This window comes from Schistocerca cancellata, chromosome 7 (assembly GCF_023864275.1).
Source record: "Schistocerca cancellata isolate TAMUIC-IGC-003103 chromosome 7, iqSchCanc2.1, whole genome shotgun sequence".
Lineage (NCBI taxonomy): Eukaryota > Metazoa > Arthropoda > Insecta > Orthoptera > Acrididae > Schistocerca > Schistocerca cancellata.
This window is the reverse complement of record NC_064632.1, coordinates 168,076,315-168,089,106: the sequence shown is the minus strand read 5'-3', so window position 1 is coordinate 168,089,106 and position 12,792 is coordinate 168,076,315.

Sequence of the window (12,792 nt, the reverse complement as noted above, 5' to 3'; positions counted from 1 at the left end):
ACTGAGCACAACAGCGCAGGCGCAGCGCTCGTCTGTCTCCACACTACGAGATGGTGCTGCCTTAGAGACGGACCAAATTCTGCTTCCGCCGATCCGCGTATTAATATGTAACGCAGCCAATGAGATTGCTGCTAACGTAGAACCTTTTCTCCTCACAGATCACACTCGCGCAGTGATACCTGAACGAGCGAGGTATTATAACGAGTTACAGACCTCCGATTAGTCAGTCTGCATTAGTCTGTACCAGTCTGCATTTATCTGCACCTGTCTGTACCAGTCTACATTAGTCTGTACCAGTCTATAGTCAAGTTTGTCTGCGCTTAATAAGATTATCAAATTCCTGTACATAGCCATGAAGAGAAATGTATAGACACTTTGTCAAGTATCAGAGATATGTGAGAATAAGATTAACGTACCAAGACCAAAGGAACTTCAGATTGTAAATTGTAAATAGCATCCAGAATCAAGTTACGTAAGGTTTATGCTTTTTATTATTTTAATAAATGTGTGTGAAAATTAATCAAGTTCTGTTTAAAGTTGGTCACCGTCAATCTGCTACTCTAAGCGTGCAAGTGGCATTTCTATCGTCTGACCTGACGGCAGAAGATAAACACGGCACAATAAGACCACGAGACATATTGCTGACACTCACCTACTTCGTTAGAGTGACAAGTCAAATAATCTGATGGTGTGTGTACCGAAGGTCTTACAGTAGGCACACCACACCGTTTTTCGCTGTTGCGTTTACACGTTACGGTCTGAAGCTGATTTGCTAGCACAGTTTAATATGGCGCCTGGAAATCAGCTGTTGCAGTTTCTCATTTAGTCAGCACAATCACTTTTTCTCTCCAATTAGACAATTCATAAATCGCTTCAGTCTAATATTTCTACTTATCAAAATGGTTCAAATGGCTCTGAGCACTATGGGACTTAACATCTATGGTCATCAGTCCCCTAGAACTTAGAACTACTTATACCTAACTAACCTAAGGACATCACACAACACCCAGTCATCACGAATTTCTACTTATCCTTCACTGTACATAAAGCCACTCCATCCATACTAGCGGAAACATTTTAAAAACAAGGAGAGACCTGAGAGCCCAACCACGTTTCAAAACCGATTGCATGAGTGTCTACATGACCACCTAGAAGCGGTATCTGGAAATCGGTTTACGATGTCTGCAGTGTCATGGTGGACGCGCGTTTATGTTGTGTAATCGAGCTAGACAGGAATGCACGCAAATTTAGGGCCGCGTTCTTATCTTTCGGTCCTAGTTTAGTCTTAATTTCGACGTGGATGTTATGAAACAAAATGTAAGTCTGTGTGAATACTGTGAGCTTCATGGAGTACTATAAGCAGCAGTGATAATGCTTACGCGAATGGACTGCGATTGTCGTTATAACCGGATTGTTTTGCAACTAACTGAACTGCACGAGCTAATGTACTTTGAACTGATTATCTTGTGTGCAACATAATGAAGTGTTGCGCGGATTGAGACATTACTTTCTTTGTGGAGACTTTTAATCTGTTTGTTACGTGTGGTATTGTTTTCGCCAGCACTGTGAATACGCGGCCGTGATTGCTAAAAGCAGATGGACTGTAGTTTGGCGAACGGTACCTCAATCTGAACTTTATACGGTTTTAAAACTGTGTACGGGACGTTAAAAAAAGAAATGAGTGTTTAAGGGACATTGTAATCGCACATCTACGAATGTATTTCATACATGAACAATTATGTCCGACCGGGCTGTGACTAAAGGAAAGCAACGGAGGTTTATATATTACCGCCTGGGGGAAGCCTATAGTAAGCAAGAGGAAATATACATGGCAGTTTCACGACTGATGGAGCGATAATAATTACGCAATCATCAACGAGCCGTCGTTGACGTCAAAAAGCGTCGCCCAAGCAAAGATAAGCTGCAATGCAAAGCGCCCTCCACTTGTAAAGACAAAGTATTCCATGTAGTTTCAATTATAATTTCTTTCTCTTTTGTACCAAACTCATCCTAATACACTACTACCACTGTATTGCTCACTAATTTTATTGTACTTTTTATTGTTGTGGTGTGTGTAAAGGTACCCCCACACTGAAAACCAACTCCAACAAGCAAAGCCATACAACTGTCGTAAATTTTGCAAACTGGCAACTGTTGTGAGTTTGGTAAACTTACAACTGTTGTCAGATGATACAAAATGTTGATAACAGTTTCCAACTCTTCTAAACAAATACTTTCGAAGTTTATTTATTTATTTTTTTAATTTACAGAAAAGAAAAGGGATTCTGATTGTGAAGCTGCAGTAGCATTTTGTGCTGTAATTCTTAGCATGTAATTGTTTGTCATGAAACTCAATACAAAAAAAGACGCATGTGGTCCAGAAAGATTTATTACAAAGAGAATTACTGTGTTGTAGGAGGTCTATGTTGAAGACGGCAAAAGTTTCAAAAAATTTGTCAGAGTGACGTGTGAGTATTTCGAAGAACTCTTGAAGTTAGCACTTCCCCATGTTCAACGGAAAGACACCTATTGTAGAAATGCAGGACACCAGCGGAACAACTTGTTGTAACCCTTCGATTTTTGGCAACAAGTGGCAGCTATACAAGTTTAATGCACTCCCATCGAATATCACTGGCCAAGATTAGCGAAACTGTGTCTAGAGTGCGCTGGAGTATCGTGGATGAACACAAGAAGGAAGCGCTGTTATTTTACTTTCCATGCCTTCTTAACAGATTAAGACAAGCATTTATCGGCACATCCTACGCTTTCAATTGCTTCCCAATATCCCACTCTCTGGAGGCAATGAGCTTAAAGTTACTGTTAAGATCTCAGGTTATCATAGTACATGGTAGGTATTTCAGCCTTTAAGTAAAAAATATAAGTTGGCGGAAAAACATTATTGATATGCAGCCACATTCAGATATACTATATCTTGTCGGCACTTCCGTCTGAAGGGAAGCAACCAAAATGTATTTTAAGATCGAAAATGAAAATGGTAGATGACACTCCCTTAAAATAAAAAGATCGTTAAATTGAAATGACTACTCGGGAGTAGTCATTGTATAAACACAAGACTGAAACAATCTACATCTACATCTACATCCATACTCCGCAAGCCACCTGACGGTGTGTGGCGGAGGGTACGTTGAGTACCTCTATCGGTTCTCCCTTCTATTCCAGTCTCGTATTGTTCGTGGAAAGAAGGATTGTCGGTATGCCTCTGTGTGGGCTCTAATCTCTCTGATTTTATCCTCATGGTCTCTTCGCGAGATATACGTAGGAGGGAGCAATATACTGCTTGACTCCTCGGTGAAGGTATGTTCTCGAAACTTTAACAAAAGCCCGTACCGAGCTACTGAGCGTCTTTCCTGCAGTCTTCCACTGGAGTTTATCTATCATCTCCGTAACGCTTTCGCGATTACTAAATGATCCTGTAACGAAGCGCGCTGCTCTCCGTTGGATCTTCTCTATATCTTCTATCAACCCTATCTGGTACGGATCCCACACTGCTGAGCAGTATTCAAGCAGTGGGTGAACAAGCGTACTGTAACCTACTTCCTTTGTTTTCGGATTGCATTTCCTTAGGATTCTTCGAATGAATCTTAGTCTGGCATCTGCTTTACCGACGATCAACTTTATATGATCATTCCATTTTAAATCACTCCTAATGCGTACTCCCAGATAATTTATGGTATTAACCGCTTCCAGTTGCTGACCTGCTATTTTGTAGCTAAATGATAAAGGATCTATCTTTCTGTGTATTCGCAGCACATTACACTTGTCTATATTGGGATTCAATTGCCATTCCCTGCACCATGTGTCAATTCGCTGCAGATCCTCCTGCATTTCGGTACAATTTTCCATTGTTACAACCTCTCGATACACCACAGCATCATCTGCAAAAAGCCTCCGTGAACTTCCGATGTCATCCACCAGGTCATTTATGTATATTGTGAATAGCAACGGTTCTATGACACTCCCCTGCGGCACAATGTAGGAGACGCGGAAATGCGAGCCGCGCGGGGTATCCGCGTGGTCATGGGGGTCCTGTCACGGTTCGCGCGGCTCGAAGGTTCGAGTCATCCCTCGGGCATGGGTGTGTGTGTTGTCCTTAGCGTAAGTTAGTTTAAGTTACATTATGTAGTGTGTAAGTTTAGGGACCGATGACTTCAGCAGTTTGGTCCCATAAGATCTTACCACAAATTCCTAAATTTCCAAAACGGAAATGCGCATGCGTCTGTCAGCCAACTCTGCCGTGTTTTTGCTCACTGGTCATAAACTAAAAACTCTAGACAAAACTTCCCTCCCGCCCCGCATCTACGATATTTCCGTACCGGGGCAAAAATTTGATAGTGGCGCCCCCCCCCCCCCCCCCTCTCCCCGTCGAGCGGCTGAGATAGGACGTCAAAAATTACGAAAAAATCGATTTTTCAAAATACGTTTATTTTTGTAGCTCACATCTTTCTGAAGCGGAAATGTAAGACATGTTATTTGGTCTTAAGCGTGCCAAAGTGGAGTACCACGCCACTTCACATAGCATTTTTCTGTCGCACGTCACTGTATTTTACTCTGTGGAATTCAAACGAGTATATTTTATAATGGACAGTGGAAAATAAAATGTCCTGTGGTGCCTCTCCTGCTCCCAGTCGGCCGGTTTGACATCCCATCCCCCTTAAAAAGAAATCGCAATTAATACTAGGTGGGATTATTTGTGAACGGGAGAATGAGACCTCTTAAGAAGTTTGCACTCTTTATTCACTATTAGCTAATAACTTTCTCTTTTGTGTGACATAAAATTAAATATAGGAAACATAAAACCAGTAAAGACAAGAGACAAGCGTGACAGTACACATTTCTTCAATCCTTAGGTCCGAGCATTTTTTTCTCTCTCATCTTGCCACAGCTTTACAGGATGTGTTTTCCTTTCTGCGAAAGAATCTATGACCTCCAAGTTCGTCAAACGTTTTGCTAGATGAAAAATCAAAACGTCGCTGTCTAATATTGAAACAGCTGTTAATACGTATAGTACCCAAGACTGGTGTGGTTTTTCGATTTGATTACGTCTATTTTGTCACTGTCTGTTAGATAAAGCGAAATAGGCCCAATATTGCAGCAATTGTTCCACACGCCAAACAAGCGAGAGTGCTTTGGCACAAATGGTCATTTTTATCTACCTCATTTACATAAATAACACAGCAATATCAAATGCCAATAGTCCTACTATAAGCGAAGAATTTTGTGTTAGGGATTAGTTTCACATTTGCAAAAGAGATCGGAAAGTAGTAGTAGTACGAAATTTTTGTATAAATTTGGAATCGCCATATTCTGTGTATGATGTTCATATTTCTTCTTCTTCGTCGTTCTGACAAACAATCTTGTCATCACTAATTCTGTAACCATTCTTGCCATTGTCAAAACATATTCTCCAGTTAACTTCGCTAGCCCTGCGAGAATGACCAGTTTGGTTATCCCGGGTTTATTCTCCGGTTAGGCTTTATTGCGTCTACGTACAACGATTTTTCCGCGCTATTCCGAGAATAGAACTCAAACGCCTGGTAACCGGGAACTGTAAACTGGCCCTTAGTAGTGTAGCGATCTGGCAAAAAATGTTCTGTCCAAATTTCATTTTCTTGCAGACACCGAGAGAGTAATATGTAATCTTCCTTACCTGGTATTTCCACTCTGGTTGTCTGAATCGAGGGATTTCGCTAACAGTTATAATAATGCTTATCATTCGCACACCTAATCAACCAGATAAACAAACAGCGATTGGCATTCACCCGTTCTGGTTTATTCGATTCAGCTCGTGTAGCCCTGTCCCCTTTTATCTGCGTGAAAGTTATTTATTTCTAGATGCGATGAGGATTTTCCTGGCAGAGACATCACGTACGCTATGCACACATACGAAAATCAGCTTATGATTCGTTCAGAAGTCAACTTAGCATGTGATCAATAATGTTCAAAATCCAACAAGGATGCGTTTCAAAATCATGAGTAATCGATAGACCAACGTGCGCTGCATGCTAGGCGCTATGCGGACCAAGGTCTTTTTCTTCAAGAATATGTAGTTGGCAGCCCCTGAAATTACCGCCCGGGACAGATACCACGGTTTGTCTCCCCCCCCCCCCCCCATTCAGGGCCTGCTTCCCTCAACTAGTTTTTCAGATTCGCAGTTTCAAATAACTATTGACAACAGTTGAAAACTAAGTCAAACTTCGAATTGAAACAGTTATCAAAGTAATTTGTTGAAGCTAGTTTTCGGTGTGAAGGTACCTTTACCCTGCGCAGGTTGTGGCGTTCGCCATTAAATTCTGAGCGCCGACCAATCGTCAGCTACTGCTGAAAGGTAGACTGTAGGTGGGAATTTTGAATCTGACAGCTACGTAATTAGTACTTACATTCAATACATCATACTTTGGCAGAGTTATACCAAACGTGAGTTTATTTGGCGCTTAAAGGTATAACTGAACAAAATTACAGCCATTTCCATAATTATTTACGAATATATTAACGGAATCTTTCATGTTTTATGCTCTTTAGGTGTTCATTACCAACCTCTGACGTTGTTATTTTCGTTAACTTTGGAAGTAAAACGGGTTATTTTGAGTTTCAGTAAATCACCGTCAGAATTAGACGCAAAATGGATATCTAAGAACCATTTGCTTCACACGGCACTAACAAACTTGTGAAGAAATTTGCTTTGTAAATAAAAACCGTCATTTCTTGTTGCACTGTAAATTATTTCTCCCAGTGGGATCTAGAAAGACAGAGTTTTGTTTTGATATGTGTCATTTTTAGATTATGAAACAGTTCACGTCGCGGTTTTTATGTAAATATGTAATTACTAACATCTGACATCTGCGTTTCCTCTCATCTGGTCTGGAGGTGGCACTACTACTTCATTTCCGAAACATAACCTCATTTTTATATTCCGAACTTTTTCCTTTCATACTGTTCACCATGCTCGGAATGTAAAAATGTGCTAATGTTTCGGAAAAGTGGTAGTGCGACTTCCAGACCAGATGAGAGGAAACGCAGATCCCAACGAACTGTAAGTAATTACTTGTTTACATGAAAAACGAGACGTGAACTGTTCGATTATCTGAAAATAACACATACCAAAACAAAACTGTATCGTTCCAGATTCCATTGAAAATGCCTTAGAGTAAAAAAAAAGGCGAAACGCGTCTGGGAGTAATAAATCACAGTGCATCAAGTAAAGGCGGTTTTTATTTGCAGAACAAGTATCTCCACAAGTGTATTAGTGGCGTGTGAAGAAAATGCTTGTTAGATAACTATTTTGCGTAATTCTGATGGTGAATCATTGAAACTCAAAAGAAACCGTCTTACTTCCAAAGTTAACGAAAATAACCACATCGCCGGCCGGAGTGGCCGAGCGGTTCTAGGCGCTACAGTCTGGAACCGCGCGACCGCTACAGTCGCAGGTTCGAATCCTGCCTCGGGCATGGATGTGCGTGTTGTCCTTAGGTTAGTTAGGTTTAAGTAGTTCTAAGTTCTAGGGGACTGATAACCTCAGAAGTTAAGTCCCATAGTGCTCAGAGCCATTTGAACCATTTGAAGTAACCACATCAGAAGTTGGTAATAAACACCTACACGACAAGTCTCTTGAATAAATTCGTAAATAATTATGGAAATGGCTGTAATTTCGTTCAGCTATAACTGTAAAAGACAAATAAATTCACATTTGGGTCATAACTACGCCAAAGTATGATGTATTGAATGTAATGACTGATTATGTAGCTGTCAGCTGTCAGATTCAAAATTCCCACCTATAGTTTGTCTTCCACCAGTAGCGGACGAGCTCCCTAGCTGTGATTGGTCGGCGCGCAGAATTTAACGGCGGAGGCCACAACCAACGCGGGGTAAAGGTATCTTCACTCAGGCTGCGGAGGAGAGCTGATCGCTGCACGTTAAGCGCTCGCTCCCCAGCATGTATGGACGACGCGGAAAGGGAGGCAAAGCCGCCGCCCTGCTCCAATTGCTGGGCCTCGTGCTCGGCGCATCAGAAGACGGGGGACACAAGAAGACGGCGGAGCAGAAGGAGCAGTGCTATCGCTGCCAAAAACTTGGCCATGTCGCCAATTGTTGTCGGAATCCAGTGGCGTGCCTTCGGTGTGCGCAAGCACACGATTCGCGCCACTGCACCAAGAAGGACGCCACACGCTGCTGCGCCAATTGTGGCGGCGCTCACGCGGCGAATTACCGCGGCTGCAGCTTCATCAAGAGCTGGAGTCGCGGGGATAAAGCTAGTCGGAGACACAAGACCACCAAGAAGGCGGATACAGCCGAGGCCGTTGCGTCCTCGCCACCCCCCGCCTCTGGCGGATCCGTGCTGACCGATGACGGGGCCATCCCACCGGACGCAGTCAGCGTGGCGTGCGCCAGGGTCCGCGCCGCCTACGACGAAGAAACTGCTGCCCTCAAAGCCGCAATGGCGGAAGAGAGGGCAACACTCCAAGCCGAACTAGCCGACGCTCGGCAGCTGGTACACAGTCTCCGTGATGCACTGGCCAGCCAGTCCCACCCAGCACAGAAGAAGGATGCTGACACGCAGGCTGCCGCCCTGTAATAATACAGGAAGCCACGAGGGTGGAAACACAAGACGCAGCCGCACAGACAATCGTCACGGCGAAGAACAAGGAAACCCAGGTCATCATGGAGGAGGCCCCTTGCTCCCTCTCCAAGACGCAGCTACAGAAGATAGTGTCCATTCACTTGGACACTCCCAGGTCCTACAACGCCCGCCCTCCTCTCACTCCTGTCGAGTGAGAAGTTCTCGTTGCCTCGATAGAACAAGCCGAGAACGCAAGCAAAGAACAAGGGGCGAGAACCGCCGAAGACGCCGAAGCCGGATGTGACAGATCCCGAAGTGTCACAAGCAGACACATACAAGAAGAAGAAGCATAAGAAGAAGCACCCAGACGCCAGGAGAACTTAGAAGACTGTCCTCCTTACCGCGCCCGACACCCATCATCACCATCACCATCATCAACACTCGCCCTGTCAGTCGCCGACTGGCAGTCCCAGGCGTCAACAGGGCCAGTCAAGTAAAGGGCCCTCGCCGACGCATCGCTGTTATTCACGTGACCTACAGCCTGTCCCTTACTGGCAATCATTAGTACCCACTACGCACTACTGTCTCAGTTATTCCCAAACGCCCCAGCACACTTCAACCCATCCCAAGTGGAGTAAATGTCTAACGACAACAGACTCCTCCTTACCTTCCTCAAGAAGAGGAATACAGTGCGAATAGAGAACCAACGCGGGGTAAAGGTATTTTCACATCGAAAACCACTTCCAACAAACTCGGTTGACAACAGTTTTCAATTCGAAGGTTGACTTAGTTTTCAACTGTTGTCAACAATTGTTTTGGTAATGCGAGTCTGAAACAGTAGTTGAGGGAAGCAGCCCCGGATCTGAGGGGCGGGGTGGGTGGGGAGGGGCGGGGACGAAATGTGTCTGGGAGAAATAAATTACAGTGCAGCAAGGAAAGGCGGTTTGCCGGTCTGTGTGGCCGAGCGGTTCAAGGCGCTGCAGTCTGGAACCGCGAGACCGCTACGGTCGCAGGTTCGAATCCTGCCTCGGGCATGGATGTGTGTGATGTCCTTAGGTTAGTTAGGTTTAAGTAGTTCTAAGTTCTAGGGGACTGATGACCTCAGATGTTAAGTCCCATAGTGCTCAGAGCCATTTGAACCATTTGAAAGGCGGTTTTTATTTACAAATGAAATATTTCTGTGCTTGCTACGGTGGATGGCCACGAAACAAAATTGTTACAGTTGTGGAGGTTGTTGGAATCGATCTTTGGCTTATGAAATGAGCGGAGAATTACGATAGAATTATATGGCAATACAGTAATACTGAGCTGTTTCCAAGCGTGAGGTGGGGAGGTTGTCGGGTGTGACGGGTCGGCCGGAGCTGGAGCCGCGACCTGCCCGCGGCCGCCGCCGTTGCCCGGGGACGGAGCGCTCTCCGGTGCGGTCCGGCCGGTGGCGGCGCTGCCCTCGCAGCTGTGCGACGCCGCCGCCGCCGCCGCCGCGGCAGTGGGGCGCCGACCGCCGCCTCCGACGCTGGCCGGTGGACGCGCCGACCGCCGCCCGCACGTCGCGCTCGCTCACGTAGCCTCGCGGCTGCAGCGGGCAACGCCACACGTCGCGACGCGTCGGCCGCGCAGCCGTCTCCACGGCGGGCGTGCCTGCGGTTGCGCGAGTGAGCGGGTGAGTACGTAGTGGAGAACACGCGTTGGCCGTTGGACTTTCCTCGCTGACCTGGGTTCGAACCGGGAATCCGTGCTTTTCGTGAGCCGTCGCCTTAACCACCGAGCACGGGATAAAATCAACTGCAGTTCCTCGTGCACGTGAACGAGCTGTCATGTAAGGTGAGGAACAATCTCTGACTGTTGATCACTATGGGCAGTATTGCAAAGTGTCGCGTTAGTGACATAGTGGAAAACGCTAGAAGCTTCACGATGCTGTTTACATCTACGTCTGAAGTGCATAGCGAGAGGGAGAATACCATTCTACATCTACAGTTACATCTCCATCTACTTGGTATCCCAGCAGGAATGGTCAGTATTCAGGGATATGATTGGAACGATCATTCGAACCAAAGAAGTCTAGTAAACATGAGCCTTTAGAGCTATGAGAACTACGTCTTCAATACTTTGATACGAACCCCTTCTACTGCAAGCTCTTTGCTTTCCAAATTTTGAGAAGTGGTAGTATGGACCAAAATAAGGAAAAAAATGTCCAGTGAACATGAGAACTAAAATGAGAACACCTTAAGTGCTGTAATCACTTTTTCATCTTCGCTACTGTAAAACACATCTCTACTGCTGCAAGTTCTTTGCTTTTCATATATTGAAAGGTGGTAGTATGGACCGAGACAAGGAAAAATGTCTAGCAAACATGGGCGCTTCCCGAGCGACGTGGCGCAGTGGTTAGCACAGTGGGCTTGCATTCGGGAGGACCACGGTTCAAACTCGCGTTCGGCCATCCTGATATAGGTTTTCCGTGATTTCTCTAAATCGCATCAGGCAGATGCCGGAATGGTTCCTTTGAAAGGGCAAGGCTGACTTCCTTCTCCATCCTTTCGTAGTCCGATGGGATCGATGACCTCGCTGTTTGGTCCCCTTCCCCAAATCATTCAAACAATCATGGGCTCTAAAAGTGCATACCTTAAGATCTTCGCTAATACGAAACACATCTCTCCTTCTGCGCAAGTTTCCATAGCTCTTTAAGTATACATTTTAGACAGCATATTTACCAGACAATTTTTTCTTCTTTTGGTCCATACCGCCTCCTCCCAAAATATGGAAATCAAAGACCTTGCAGTAAAAGAGATTTGTTTCACAGTATCGAAGATAAAGAAGTTCTCATAGCTGTTGCAGTATGCATTTTAGAGCCTATGTTTACTAAACTTTTTTGCTTCGATTGATCGTCCTGTCGTATCCCTGAATATTTACCATTTCCTCCGAGACACCCTGTATAATCCGCAAGCCACCTGCCAGTGTGTGGCGGAGGGATACTTCTGATGCCACAAACTGATCCTCTCTTCACCGTTCTATTCGCGGATGGCGCGTGGGAAGAATGATAGTAAACGTCCGCAATAGCTCTAATTTGTCAAATTTTTTCCCTGTTGCTCAACGCCTCTCTTGTAGCATCTGCCACTGGAGTAAACTTGTTTAGTATCTCCATAACGCTCTGGCGCCGACCAAATAATTCCGTGACGAAACGCGCCGCTCTACGCTCGATCTTGTCTATCTCTTCTAATAATTCAACTTGGTACAGATCCCACACTGATGCGCAGAAGTCAAGAATCGGTGCGCGATGAATTACATTTCCTCAAAATTCTTCGTATTAATGTGTGTGTTACATCTGCGTTTCCTACAGTTTGTCTTTTGTTATCATTCCAATTTTTGTCGCGCCAGATGGTTACTTCTAGGTATCTTACGGTAGTTGCTGCTCCCAGCAGTTTGTCATCAACAGCGTAGTAGTACATTTCTTTCTCTATGTATGCTCAATACGTTGCATTTATTTACGCTCAGGTTTATCTGCCGGACACTGCACCACTCATCAATCCTTTTCATGACTTACTCCAAATGACTGCTCTGGTGTTGCTACCTCATTATAGATAGCCGCAACATCTGCGGACAGCGTTATGGTGCTTCGGACGTTATCTACTACATCATTTACATGTATTGCAAACAGTAACGGTTCCATCGTACATCCTTGTGGTATTCCCGAAACGATTTTTTTTTCTCTTTAAGAGCGACGTGTTAATTTCCTTCTGCAAGGAGGTCTTGTATCCAATCGCATATTTGGTCTTGTGGTAAGCTCGTATTTTTTTCTTTTTGTCAGTTAAGATCAGTGTGAGACTGCGTCGATCACCCACACGTTAAAGCTTCTTCTTGTTCCAATCGCGTGTGGTACGCGGGAAGAAGAAATATTTAAATAGCTCGTGTATGCTGCAATCAGTCTGATTTCGTCTCCGCGATCCACACGGTACAATACCTAGGTGGCTGAAAAATGTTGCTAGATTCCAAACTAAATACGCCTCCTTGAAACTTCGTTTTTGCTGCATAATCGGCGTCTATTTTCAGCCGACAGGATATTCAAGATTTTCAGCATTATGTGACTCTCTCCCGCTTGTCAAAGGAACCTTTTTGGATATCTTGATTATCTATAAGTTGTCTTATCCGTTATGTGTTCGACACACTTGCGCTGTATTCTAAAATGGGACTCGCAAATGATTTGCTAACAATGTCCTTTATCG